Source organism: Bos grunniens, chromosome 3 (assembly GCF_055505025.1).
Source record: "Bos grunniens cultivar Pamir isolate PY7600 chromosome 3, Bosgru_T2T1.0, whole genome shotgun sequence".
In the NCBI taxonomy this organism is placed as follows: domain Eukaryota; kingdom Metazoa; phylum Chordata; class Mammalia; order Artiodactyla; family Bovidae; genus Bos; species Bos grunniens.
The window spans coordinates 43,588,365-43,601,832 of record NC_141167.1 but is presented as its reverse complement, the minus strand read 5'-3'; positions in this window follow the sequence as shown (position 1 = coordinate 43,601,832).

Below are 13,468 nucleotides of genomic sequence, written 5' to 3'. Positions count from 1 at the left end.
AGACCAGGGACTGACCCATGTGCCCTGCACTGGCAGGCAGATTCTTAACCACTGGACCACCAGGGAAGTCCTAGAACCACTGGACTTTATTTGAATTTTGGTTTTGTCATTTACTTGCTCAAGTTCAAACAGTTTGTCATTGATCTTTCTGTGCCTCTGGTGCCTTACATAAATTGGGTTAATGATAGTTATTAAGAATTTTAAATGACTTCAGTTCAGTTCAGTTCAGTCACTCAGTTGTGTTTGACTCTTTGCAATCCCATGAATCGCAGCACACCAGGCCTCCCTGTTCATCACCAACTCCCAGAGTTCACTCAGACTCATGTCCATCGAGTCAGTGATGCCATCCAGCCATCTCATCCTCTGTTGTCCCCTTCTCCTCCTGCCCCCAATCCCTCCCAGCATCACAGTCTTTTCCAGTGAGTCAACTCTTCGCATGAGGTGGCCAAAGTACTGGAGTTTCAGCTTTAGCATCATTCTCTCCAAAGAAATCCCAGGGCTGATCTCCTTCAGAATGAACTGGTTGGATCTCCTTGCAGTCCAAGGGACTCTCAAGAGTCTTCTCCAACACCACAGTTCAAAAGCATCAATTCTTCCTCGCTCAGCCTTCTTCACAGTCCAACTCTCACATCCATACATGACCACAGGAAAAACCATAGCCTTGACTAGACAGACCTTTGTTGGCAAAGTAATGTCTCTGCTTTTGAATACGCAATCTAGGTTGGTCATAACTTTCCTTCCAAGGAGTAAGCGTCTTTTAATTTCATGGCTGCTGTCACCATCTGAAGTGATTTTGGAGCCCAAAAAAATAAAGTCTGACACTGTTTCCACTGTTTCCCCATCTATTTCCCATGAAGTGATGGGACCAGATGCCATGATCTTCGTTTTCTGAATGTTGAGCTTTAAGCCAACTTTTTCACTCTCCACTTGCACTTTTATCAAGAGGCTTTTTAGTTCCTCTTCACTTTCTGCCATAAGAGTGGTGTCATCTGCATATCTGAGGTTATTGATATTTCTCCCGGCAATCTTGATTCCAGCTTATGTTTCTTCCAGTCCAGTGTTTCTCATGATGTACTCTGCATAGAAGTTAAATAAACAGGGTGACAATATACAGCCTTGACGTACTCCTTTTCCTATTTGGAACCAGTCTGTTGTTCCATGTCCAGTTCTAACTGTTGCTTCCTGACCTGCATAGAGGTTTCTCAAGAGGCAGGTCAGGTAGTCTGGTATTCCCATCTCTTTCAGAATTTTCCACAGTTTATTGTGATCCACACAGTCAAAAGCTTTGGCATAGTCAATAAAGCAGAAATAGATGTTTTTCTGGAACTCTCTTGCTTTTTCCATGATCCAGCAGATGGTGGCAATTTGATTTCTGGTTCCTCTGCCTTTTCTAAAACCAGCTTGAACATCAGGAAGTTCACAGTTCACATATTGCTGAAGGCTGGCTTGGAGAATTTTGAGCATTACTTTACTAGCGTGTGAGATGAGTGCAGTTGTGCGGTAGTTTGACCATTCTTTGGCATTGCCTTTCTTTGGGATTGGAATGAAAACTGACCTTTTCCAGTCCTGTGGCCACTGCTGAGTTTCCCAAATTTGCTGACATATTGAGTGCAGCACTTTCACAGCATCACCTTTCAGGATTTGAAAGAGCTCAACTGGAATTTCATCACCTCCACTAGCTTTGTTCATAGTGATGCTTTCTAAGGCCCACTTGACTTCACATTCCAGCATATCTGGCTCTAGGTCAGTGATCACACCATCGTGATTATCTGGGTCTTGAAGATCTTTTTTGTACAGTTCTTTTGTCTATTCTTGCCACCTCTTCTTAATATCTTCTGCTTCTGTTAGGTCCATACCATTTCTGTCCTTTATCGAGCCCACCTTTGCATGAAATGTTCCCTTGGTATCTCTGATTTTCTTGAAGAGATCTCTAGTCTTTCCCATTCTGTTGTTTTCCTCTATTTCTTTGCATTGATCGCTGAGAAAGGCTTTCTTATCTATTCTTGCTATTCTTTGGAACTCTGCATTCAGATGCTTATATCTTTCCTTTTCTCCTTTGCTTTTCGCTTCTTTTCTTTTCACAGCTATTTGTAAGGCCTCCCCAGACAGCCATTTTGCTTTTTTGCATTTCTTTTCCATGGGGATGGTCTTGATCCCTGTCTCCTGTACAATGTCACGAACCTCATTCCATAGTTCATGAGGCACTCTATCTATCAGATCTAGGCCCTTAAATCTATTTCTCACTTCCACTGTATAATCATAAGGGATTTGATTTAGGTCATACTTGAATGGTCTAGTGGTTTTCCCTACTTTCTTCAATTTCAGTCTGAATTTGGCAATAAGGAGTTCATGATCTGAGCCACAGTCAGCTCCTGGTCTTGTTTTGGTTGACTGTATATAGCTTCTCCATCTTTGGCTGCAAAGAATATAATCAATCTGATTTTGGTGTTGACCATCTGGTGATGTCCATTGTAGAGTCTCTCTTGTGTTGTTGGAAGAGGGTGTTTGCTATGACCAGTGCATTTTCTTGGCAAAACTCTGTTAGTCTTTGCCCTGCTTCATTCCGTATTCCAAGGCCAACTTTGCCTGTTACTCCAGGTGTTTCTTGACTTCCTACTTTTGCATTCCAGTCCCCTATAATGAAAAGGACATCTTTTCTGGGTGTTAGTTCTAAAAGGTCTTATAGGTCTTCATAGAACCATTCAACTTCAGTTTCTTCAGCATTACTGGTTGGGGCATAGACTTGGATTACTGTGATATTGAATGGTTTGCCTTGGAAATGAACAGAGATCATTCTGTTGTTTTTGAGATTGCATCCAAGTACTGCATTTTGGAATCTTTTGTTGACCATGATGGCTACTCCATTTCTTCTGAGGGATTCCTGCCTGCAGTAGTAGATATAATGGTCATCTGAGTTAAATTCACCCATTCTAGTCCATTTTAGTTCGCTGATTCCTAGAATGTCTACATTCACTCTTGCCATCTCTTCTTTGACCACTTCCAATTTGCCTTGATTCATGGACTTGACATGGCCCGTGGGGCAACCCAAGACAGTCGGGTTATGGTGGAGAGATCTGACAGAATGTGGTCCACTGGAGAAGGGAATGGCAAACCACTTCAGTATTCTTGCCTTGAGAACCCTATTAAATGACTTACTCTACATTAAATAACTAGCACTATGCTTGGTACATAGTAAATGCTCAATAAGCATGAAGTTTCACTGAACAGCTATTTAAGAAATAGAAGTATGCTAGGCACTGGAAATAAAAGGACTTGAAATCTAGTGGGAAATACTGGGCACATTCCTTCAATAGATCCATTCAAGGGCTAAGCATCAGGCATAACATCTAAACAAAACACTCTTACCACAAATATTTACAAACTATTAGAAGAGGTAAATAGACAACTAATGACAATTCAGTGTAATAAGTACTGCAAATAGAGTAGAAATGAGTTATTAGAGCACAAGAGAGGGCACGGGGGCATGACATTTGAGCACTGCAGGAAACTTCTTATAGGAAGTAAACTCAAGGTAGGGCCTGGTGGATGAGAAGGAATTTGCCACATATTACTGGAACAAGGTGTGAATTGTAAGGAATATAAAGGGCATGGAGCATGTGCATACCATAGAATGAGTAGTCTTATGTGACTTAAGGAATACAGTGCATGTGGTGGGAGGCAGGAAGAAGGTGAGGCTGGAAAGAAGATACATTAGGTTATTAAAGACCTTCAGTTTTTGCTGAGGATTTGGGACTTTATCCTGTAAGTAATACAGAGCCATGAAAAGCTGTTGAGTCTAGGAGGAACAAGACCAGATAATCCAAACCTGATGAGATTTGAAGTCAGGGTCACAGTGATACACCTAGAGAGAAATAAAGGCCTCACTGGAGTGCTGGCCATGGGCATGGAGGAAAAGAAATACTTGAGAATTGTTAGAATGTGATGAGTGATTAGAACAGAATGGAAGGGCAGAATATCCTACAATGCCATCAAAAGAGACATATGTCTAGCTATGATGGGTACTTAGTTGGACAAGTCTGAGGAGTACAGGTGGCATAATGGAAAGAACTTAGTCTGTACCATTTGTTGGTTTCATGTTTACTGTAGATAACCTCAAAGTTTGTTATATAATAACATAAGCATGTAAAGCACCTAGTACAGTGCCTGACACATAGTAAGCATGATTGTTGTATTCTGGGATCAGAAAATAAGAAACAGTCAGAGGTTCATGCCAGACAGCAGGGGTCCTATGTCTTTTGAATGCCTTAGAAACTTTTCATTTAAAAGAAAACTTTATTGGGACTTCCCTAGTGGTCCAGTGCTTAAGAATCCACTTTCCAATGCAGGAGATGCATGTTCGATCCCTGGATGGGGAACTAAGATCCCACATACCACATGGATCCCACATGGAGCAAATAAGTTCGAGAGTCGCACCTACTGAGCCCATGCACTCTAGCACTCGTGTGCCACAACTAGAGAGCCCCCACACCACAGTGAAGATCTGATGTGCTGAAACTAAGACCCAATGCAGTCAAAAATAAATAAAGATATTTTAAAAAATTGTTATTGAGATACCACCAATTCACTCACTTAAAGCTTACAATTTAGTGGGTTTTATTATACTCAGAGTTGTATAACTATCACCACAATCTTAGAACTTTTTTTTGGCCATGCCAAGTGCCTTGTGACTGTGTGGATCACAACAAACTGTGGAAAATTCATAAAGAGATGGGAATACCAGACTACCTTACATGCCTCCTGAGAAACCTGTATGCAGGTCAAGAAGCAACAGTTAAAACCAGACACGGAAACACAGACTGATTCCAAACTGGGAAAGGAGTATGTCAAGGCTATATGTTGTCACCCTGCTTATTTAACTTCTATGTAGAGTACGTAATGCAAAATGCTGGGTTGGATGAAAGTACAAGCTGGAATCAAGATTGTTGGGAGAAATATCAATAAGCTCAGATATGGGATGACACCACCCTAATGACAGAAAAGGAAGAGGAACTAAAGAACTTGTTGATGAAGGTGAAAGAGGAGAGTGAAAAAGCTGGTTTAAAACCTAACATTCAAAAAACTAAGAACATGGCATCTGGTCCCACCACTTCATGGCAAACAAATGGGGAAACAATGGAAACAGTGAAAGACTTTTTCTTGGGCTCCAAAATCACTGCAGATGGTGACTTCCACCATGAAATTAGAAGAAGCTCCTTGGAAGAAAAGCTATGACAAACGTAGATACCGTATAAAAAGTAGAGACATCACTTTGTCAACAATGGTCTAATCTAAGCTATGATGTTTCCCAGTAGCCATGTATAGAGTTGGACCATAAAGAAGGCTGAATGCCAGAGAATTGATGCTTTTGAACTGTGATGCTGGAGAAGACTCTTGAGAGTCCCTTGGAATGCAAGGAGATCAAACCAGTCAATCCTAAAGGAAATCAACCCTGAATATTCATTGGAAGGACTGATGCTGAAGCTGAAGCTCCAATACTTTGGTCACCTGATTTGAAGAGCTGACTCATTGGAAAAGACCCTGATGCTGGAAAAGATTGAGGGTAGAAGAGGGTGACAGAGGATGAGATGGTTGGATGGCATCACTGGCTCAACCAACAGGAGTTTGAGCAAACTCTGGGAGACAGTGAAGAAGAGAAGCCTGGTATGCTGCAGTCCATGGAGCTGCACAGTCAGACATGACTGAGTGACTGAACTAAACTGAAGTGGCTTGTGGGACCTTAGCTGCCTGAGCAGGGATTGAACCCAGGGCCATGGCAGTGAAAACACTGAATCCTAACCACTAGACCACCAGGGAACTCCCAAATTTTAGAACGTTTCAATTACCCCTAAGACAAACTCCATACCCATTAGCAGTCACTGCCCATTTGTACCGAAGCCCCTCCACAGGTGTAGGTTGCCACTAATCTACTTTCTGTTTCTGCAGATTTGCTCTTAAATTCTTCAGAAGATCTGGTAAAACCAATGTCTATTCTGGGAATAAGCAAAATTTTGGATGCAATTTCTAGAGAAGCAGAGGCCTCAGTTTAAATTTAAAAGGAATATGCTTAATAAACTCAGAACTAATCTCTACCAAGTTGGCACTAGAGGAAGAAACTCCCTGTGGTGATGGTTGATGGTAAGGTCTTGTAGCTCTCACTCCTGTGTCTCTGCCTAACCTGAGATCTCTGCACATATACAATTTGCTCCAAAAATTTTACACATAATCTCCACATGTGAATGTCAGCCATGAGGCTCCATCTCCTTCATCCTTACCATTTGTTTCTTCTGGGAGCAGCAGAAACCTAAAAGATTCCAGTCAGCAATCAAGAGTGGTGTCTCTGAAGATCCATTTAAGGTATTGTGATTGTTGTTTTCCAGTCCCTAAGTCCTCTTTGCGACCCCATGAACTGCAGCACACCAGGCTTCCCTGTCCTTCACTATCTCCCAGTTTGCTCAAACTCATGTCCATTGAGTCGGATAAAGGCTCCTATTCATTGTTTATTATATCTGAGCATTGTGCTTATAATCATGTCTTCTAATTTTTCAGTTTTATGGATACCACCTGCACATGTATTATTTGTTTTTGGTAGCTCCCGGTAAATGTATCACCATGAAGAAACCTTCTGCCAATAATCTTTGTTCAATATTGTTACCTCTGACCTACTTCACAGAAGCCAAGGAGCACCGAGGGGGAACTTTTAGTGAAAAAGATCAGTGTTTGAGCTCCTGCTGGATCAATAAGAATGGCTTTGCTCTCTCAATGCCTAAAGTATCAGGTTAAAATTTCAAGATGTTTCACATGGCTTATTTTAGAATAACAAGTAAGACTTTGATTACAATATATTTTAATTTTTAAGCTTTATTACCATGTTCAGGGAATTCTTGGCAGAGAAAACTGGAAGCACTTGAAAGCACACACAGACAAAATTACCTTTGTATTCACTGTAAGATCTGTCTTCCAATTCACCACGCCAATCTCATGCTCATTTACCACAGACACTCAGAGACTCTTTTTTAATGTATTTATTTTTAATTGAAGGATAATTGTTTTATAGTATTGAGTTGGTTTCTGCCATACATCAAAATGAATCAGCCATAGGTAAAAGAAATTGTTTTTGCTTTTGTGTTTTGTCTTGGAATCCACAAGCTCCTTCCTACTTCATATTTTCTTACTTCAGTTTCTTTGGCTTCTTCTTTAAATCTCTGTAAAGCTGGTTTATTCTCATTGTTCAGGCCTTAGCTCAGAAGGCTTTCTGACCACATATTCAAAAAAGTTGTCCCTCCCTCACATTGTGCTCTCAAAGTACATATTGCTCTCTGAAAATGATGTCAGTGATGTATCTATTTACTTGTTTATTCATTGCTTCTTTCTATCAGTGTGTAAACCATGAAGACCAAAGCCTTTACTGTTTTGTTCATCACAGAATCCTCAGGGCTCAGAACAGTGCTTGACACACAGGCAGATGTTCAGTAAGTAGTTGTTGGTTTAAATGTTCATTTTCAGAATGAATAAATACTAATAAGGGGGAAATATACTTTCGGTTTCCAAAGAGGTTTACATACATGCACTTGGAACTTTACTGAATGTTTTTAAACCTAAAAACTTGCTACTTATTGTAATGTCCAAAATAAAATGTTTTTAAAAGAGTAAAATGAAAAATAACAATCTTTTTTTTCCTTCTAAAGTTTTTCTTTTGGTTTGACATATTCAAAATTAATTTAAATTAAAGGGAAGGGGAATACATCAATTTTAAGTGGGTTATACTTCTAAATGTAAAATCCAATACTACTTTAAAAATCTATAAAACTTATAAAACATAGGAGTAAATCTTTGGGATTCTGGGTTAGGCAAAGGCTTCTTAGATGTGACAACAAATGCAGAAGTGACAAAAGAAAAACAGATAAACTGGACTTGATCACAAAAGACCACATTAGATTAAAAAGCTTTTATGCTACAAAGGACACCACCAAGAAAGTGGAGAGTCAGCCCACAGATTGGGACAAAATATGCAAATTACATAACTGATAAGGCCCTTCATCTAGAATATAGAATACTTACAACTCTATAATTAAAAATAAATATAACTAGCCAGAAAATCGGAGAAGGCAATGGCACCCCACTCCAGTACTCTTGCCTGGAAAATCCCATGGATGGAGGAGCCTGGTGGGCTGCAGTCCATGGGGTCCCGAAGAGTCAGGCACGACTGAGTGACTTCACTTTCACTTTTCACTTTCATGCATTGGAGAAGGAAATGGCAACCCACTCCAGTGTTCTTGCCTGGAGAATCCCAGGGACGGAGGAGTCTGGTGGGCTGCCATTTATGGGGTCACACAGAGTTGGACACGACTGAAGTGACTTAGCAGCCAGAAAATAGCAAAGATCTAAATAGACATTCTCCAAAACAGATATACAAATGGCCAAAAAGCATGTTAAGGATGCTCAATAAGCATGTTAAGGATGCTCTCTAATAACATTAGCTATTAGAGAAATACAAATCAAAACTACAGTGAGATACCACTTCACACCCATTAAGATGGCTTAAAATCAAAAGACAAATACCAGATGTGGAGAATCTGGAACTCTCATAATTGTTACTGGGATTGTAAAATGGTGCACCCACTTTGGAAGCTCCTCAAAATGCTAAACATAGAGTTACCACATGACAGAGCAATTCCATTCCTAGATATATATCCCAGAGAAATGAAAGCATATGTCCACACAAATCTTGAAATATTCACAGAATTATTCATAAGACCTAAAAAGCAGAAATAACGCAAATGTCTATCAACTGGTTAATGTACAAATAAAATACAATGGAATATTATTCATTTATAAAAAGGAATGAAGTACTGATACGTGTGACAACATGGACTTAGAAAACATTGTGCTAAGGGAAATAAGCCAATCACAAAAGATCACATGATTCCATGCATATGAAATGTCCAAAATAGGCAAATCTGCATATAGTCAAAGCTATGGTTTTTCCACCAGTCATTTATGGATGTGAGTTGGACCACAAGGGAAGCTAAGCTCCGAAGAATTGATGCTTTTGAACTGTGGTGTTGGAGAAGACTCTTGAGAGTCCCTTGGAATGCAAGGAGACTAAACCAGTCAATCCTAAAGGAAATCAGTCCTGAATATTCATTGAAAGGACTGATGCTGAAACTGCAGCTCTAATACTTTGGCCACCTGATACAAAGAATTGACTCACTGGAAAAGACCCTGATGCTGGGAAAGATTGAAGGCAGGAGGAGAAGGGGACGACAGAGGATGAGATGGTTGGATGGCATCACTGACTTGATGGACCTAAGTTTGAGCAACCTCCGGGAGTTGGTGATGGACAGGGAAGCCTGGCATGCTGCAGTCCATGGGTTTGCAAAGAGCTGGACACAACTGAGTGACTGAACTGATGAGACAGAAAGTAGATTAGTGGTTGCCCAGGGCTGGGGGTAGAGAGAACAAGGAGTGACAGTTAATGAGTTTCTTAAAAACGTTCTAAAATTCAGTTCAGTTCAGTCGCTCAGTTGTGTCCAACTCTTTCTGACCCCATGAATCGCAGCACGATTGGATAACGGTAATAGCTGCACCACTCTGTGAAAATACTAAAAAGAAAACCTTCGAATAGCACTCTTTAGATAGGTGAATTATATGGTATGCGATTAATTCTCAGTAAAGGTGTGTGTTTTTTTAAGAGTACAATGTAGCGGAAAAAAAGTAGGCAAGTTTAAAATCAAGGGTATCAATCTTCAAATAAAGTTTGAGGTAGCAAAATATAGAGAGTGTAATATTTCTATTTTTAGCTTTGATAGCCTAAGTTTAGCAACAGCCAAGACTTGCTATATTTATCATCCCATCCTCAGACAGAGGATTTGACATTTTCTTCATAAGAACCACCTTTACTACTTTTGTTTTAAAAATGCATTATATACTCAGTTCTGTTCAGTTCAGTCACTCAGTCATGTCCGACTCTTTGCGACCCCGTGAATCGCAGCACGCCAGGCCTCCCTGTCCATCACCAACTCTTGGAGTTCACTGAGACTCACGTCCATCGAGTCAGTGATGCCATCCAGCCATCTCATCCCATGTCATCCCCTTCTCCTCCTGCCCCCAATCCCTCCCAGCATCACAGTCTTTTCCAATGAGTCAACTCTTCTCATGAGGTGGCCAAAGTACTGGAGTTTCAGCTTCAGCATCATTCCCTCCAAAGAAATCCCAGGGCTGATCTTCTTCAGAATGGGCTGGTTGGATCTCCTTGCAGTCCAAAGAACTCTCAAGAGTCTTCTCCAACACCACGGTTCAAACACATCAATTCTTTGGTGCTCAGTTTTCTTCACAGTCCAACTCTCACATTCATACATGACCACAGGAAAAACCATAGCCTTGACTAGACGGACCTTTGTTGGCAAAGTTAATGTCTCTGCTTTTGAATATGCTATCTAGGTTGGTCATAACTTTCCCTCCAAGGAGTAAGCATCTCTTAATTTCATGGCTGCAGTCACCATCTGCAGTGATTTTGGAGCCCAAAAAATAAAGTCTGACACTGTTTCCACTGTTTCCCCATCTATTTCCCATGAAGTGGTGGGACCAGATGCCATGATCTTCGTTTTCCGAATGTTGAGCTTTAAGCCAACTTTTTCACTCTCCTCTTTCACTTTCATCAAGAGGCTTTTGAGTTCCTCTTCACTTTCTGCCATATGGGTGGTGTCATCTGCATATCTGAGGTTATTGATATTTCTCCCGGCAATCTTGATTCCAGCTTGTGTTTCTTCCAGTCCAGCATTTCTCATGATGTACTCTGCATAGAAGTTAAATAAGCAGGGTGACAATATACAGCCTTGACGTACTCCTTTTCCTATTTGGAACCAGTCTGTTGTTCCGTGTCCAGTTCTAACTGTTGCTTCCTGACCTGCATAGAGGTTTCTCAAGAGGCAGGTCAGGTGGTCTGGTATTCCCATCTCTTTCAGAATTTTCCACAGTTTATTGTGATCCACACAGTCAAAGGCTTTGGCATAGTCAATAAAGCAGAAATAGATGTTTTTCTGGAACTCTCTTGCTTTTTCCATGATCCAGCAGATGGTGGCAGTTTGATCTCTGGTTCCTCTGCGTTTTCTAAAACCAGCTTGAACATCAGGAAGTTCACGGTTCACATATTGCTAAAGCCTGGCTTGGAGAATTTTGAGCATTACTTTACTAGCATGTGAGATGAGTGCAATTGTGCGGTAGTTTGAGCATTCTTTGGCATTGCCTTTCTTTGGGATTGGAATGAAAACTGACCTTTTCCAGTCCTGTGGCCACTGCTGAGTTTCCCAAATTTGCTGACATATTGAGTGCAGCACTTTCACAGCATCATCTTTCAGGATTTGAGATAGTTCAACTGGAATTCCATCACTATACTAAAAATTAGATTCTCTTAACATTTATATGATACCTGTATCCAGTGTCCCCAAAGTACTAGAATAATAATTTTCTTTTGCTATAGGTGGTAGCCATGTAAGGATGAAAGACTGATTCCTCTATCATGTTACTTACAAGTATAACAGGTCAGTGCTCAGGCTGTGAGATCAGACTGTTTGGACTCTTCTAGGCAATGTGAATTTGGGAGAGGCACTTAACCATAATTTCCTCCAGTATAAAAGGGGAGTAGTAATATTTCTCCATAGTGTTGTTCTGAGAATTTAAGGAAATGAGTCATGTAAGGTATTCAGCACAGTGTAAAGTGCATAGCAAATGCTCAAACTGTAGTCCTTGTTAGTAATTATTATTAGAATATAGCTACAGTAACAGTGGGTTGAGATCATTTAGAAATGGGTAAAAACAAGTTGTAATGTGGTTGATAACATCCTAAAAACAAGTGAGGGCTGGAAGGAGGTATACTATTCCCTTTATCAGTGTCATTAACATTAAGCAACTATATTGTATATTCAATCAATACACTTGGCTAGTTTCCAGCATTTGTTGCTAGAGAACTCTAGAGAGCTTGCTATAGATAAGGTTTTGAAGTTGCACAAGTATTTTTCAGAGAACAATATGTGATTCAAACATTGCTACAGAGAGCTGATATTTTAGGATACATTTCTAATCAGTGATATCTTATAACTTGACAGTTTACAACTCCCGGCTTTCATTTGAATAACAGGTCTGCCAAGAAATCTCCTTTTCCTTCTCTCTTGAGGTTTATTTGGCCAATATTTTTTCTATAAGAGTAGTAGGAACTTTTAAATATTCATAAAGAAACTAACTTCTCAGAAGGAAACATTGCAAAAATAATTACATATAAAATAAAATCAATTGTGAGACATAAAAGAATTGGAATTTTGATCTTTACTTGTATAATTTCAAAATGGGCTTAAAATTTCCCTGGAGTAACCAAAATTCCAGGAGAGACAAAACGGAGAGAAGGAAGTTGAAAAGTGCTAAGAAAATTCATAGCCATACAATTTTGCTACATATAGCTTATTTTTAAGTATTCTTCTTATAAGAATGCTTGCTGGTCATAAAGATCTATTTGAAGGAACCAGAAACCTGTACCTAGGATAAAAATGACTAAGGACAGGCCTGCCCCACTCCCCAGACTGTGGTGGTAGTGGTGGTGGTGTTTAGTTGCTAAGTCCTGTCCTGACTCTTCTGTGAACCCATGGTAGCAAGCAAGTCTCCTCTATCCATGGGATTTCTCAGGCAAGAATACTGGAGTGGGTTGCCATTCCCTTCTCCAGGGGATCTTCCTGACCCAAGGATCGAACCTGCATCTCCTGCACTGGCAAGTGGACTCGTTACCACTGAGCCACTAGGGAAGCCCTTCTAGACTGTAGTGAGTGGGTAAGTTACTTTGTCTCTTTGTGCTTCGTTTTTCTCATCTTAAAAAAGCAATAATACCTTTCCCATAGAGTTGATGTAAGGATTAAATGAGATTACATAAAGTGCACCAAGTACATAATAAAACATCAAGTTTTAGCCCTTGATATTGCTGTGACAGAGGCCAGAAAGTGGTAAGAGGAGGGGCTGTAGCAAATGTCTCAAAGATGCAGATATTAATAGACCCTGTGAAAGAGAAAGAGTTTGTTAAAGCATGGTGATCTTCCGAGCTATTTTCAAAGGGGCATGAAGAGTATGATCAAAAACTCCTTGTGCTTTGTCTTGGTAAAAATCATAAGAGCCAGAGCTTATGGAAGGAGGCAGGGTCTGTGTGTGAGATGGGGGAGTGTGTGTGGCAGGGGCTGAGGCCACAGAGAAATACCTGATTTTGAGGAATATGGGCTGTATTTAGAAAACCACTAGGCTTGCTGCCACATGCCTGTAATATGACTTTTATTTTCCCTGTTAAGGAAGTGAAGTGAGTCTCTCAGTCGTGTCCGACTCTTTGCAACCCCTATATATAGTATAGTCCATACTATATATGGACTATATAGTAAATGGAATTCTCCAGCGAGCATACTGGAGTGGGTAGCCTATCCCTTCTCCAACAGATCTT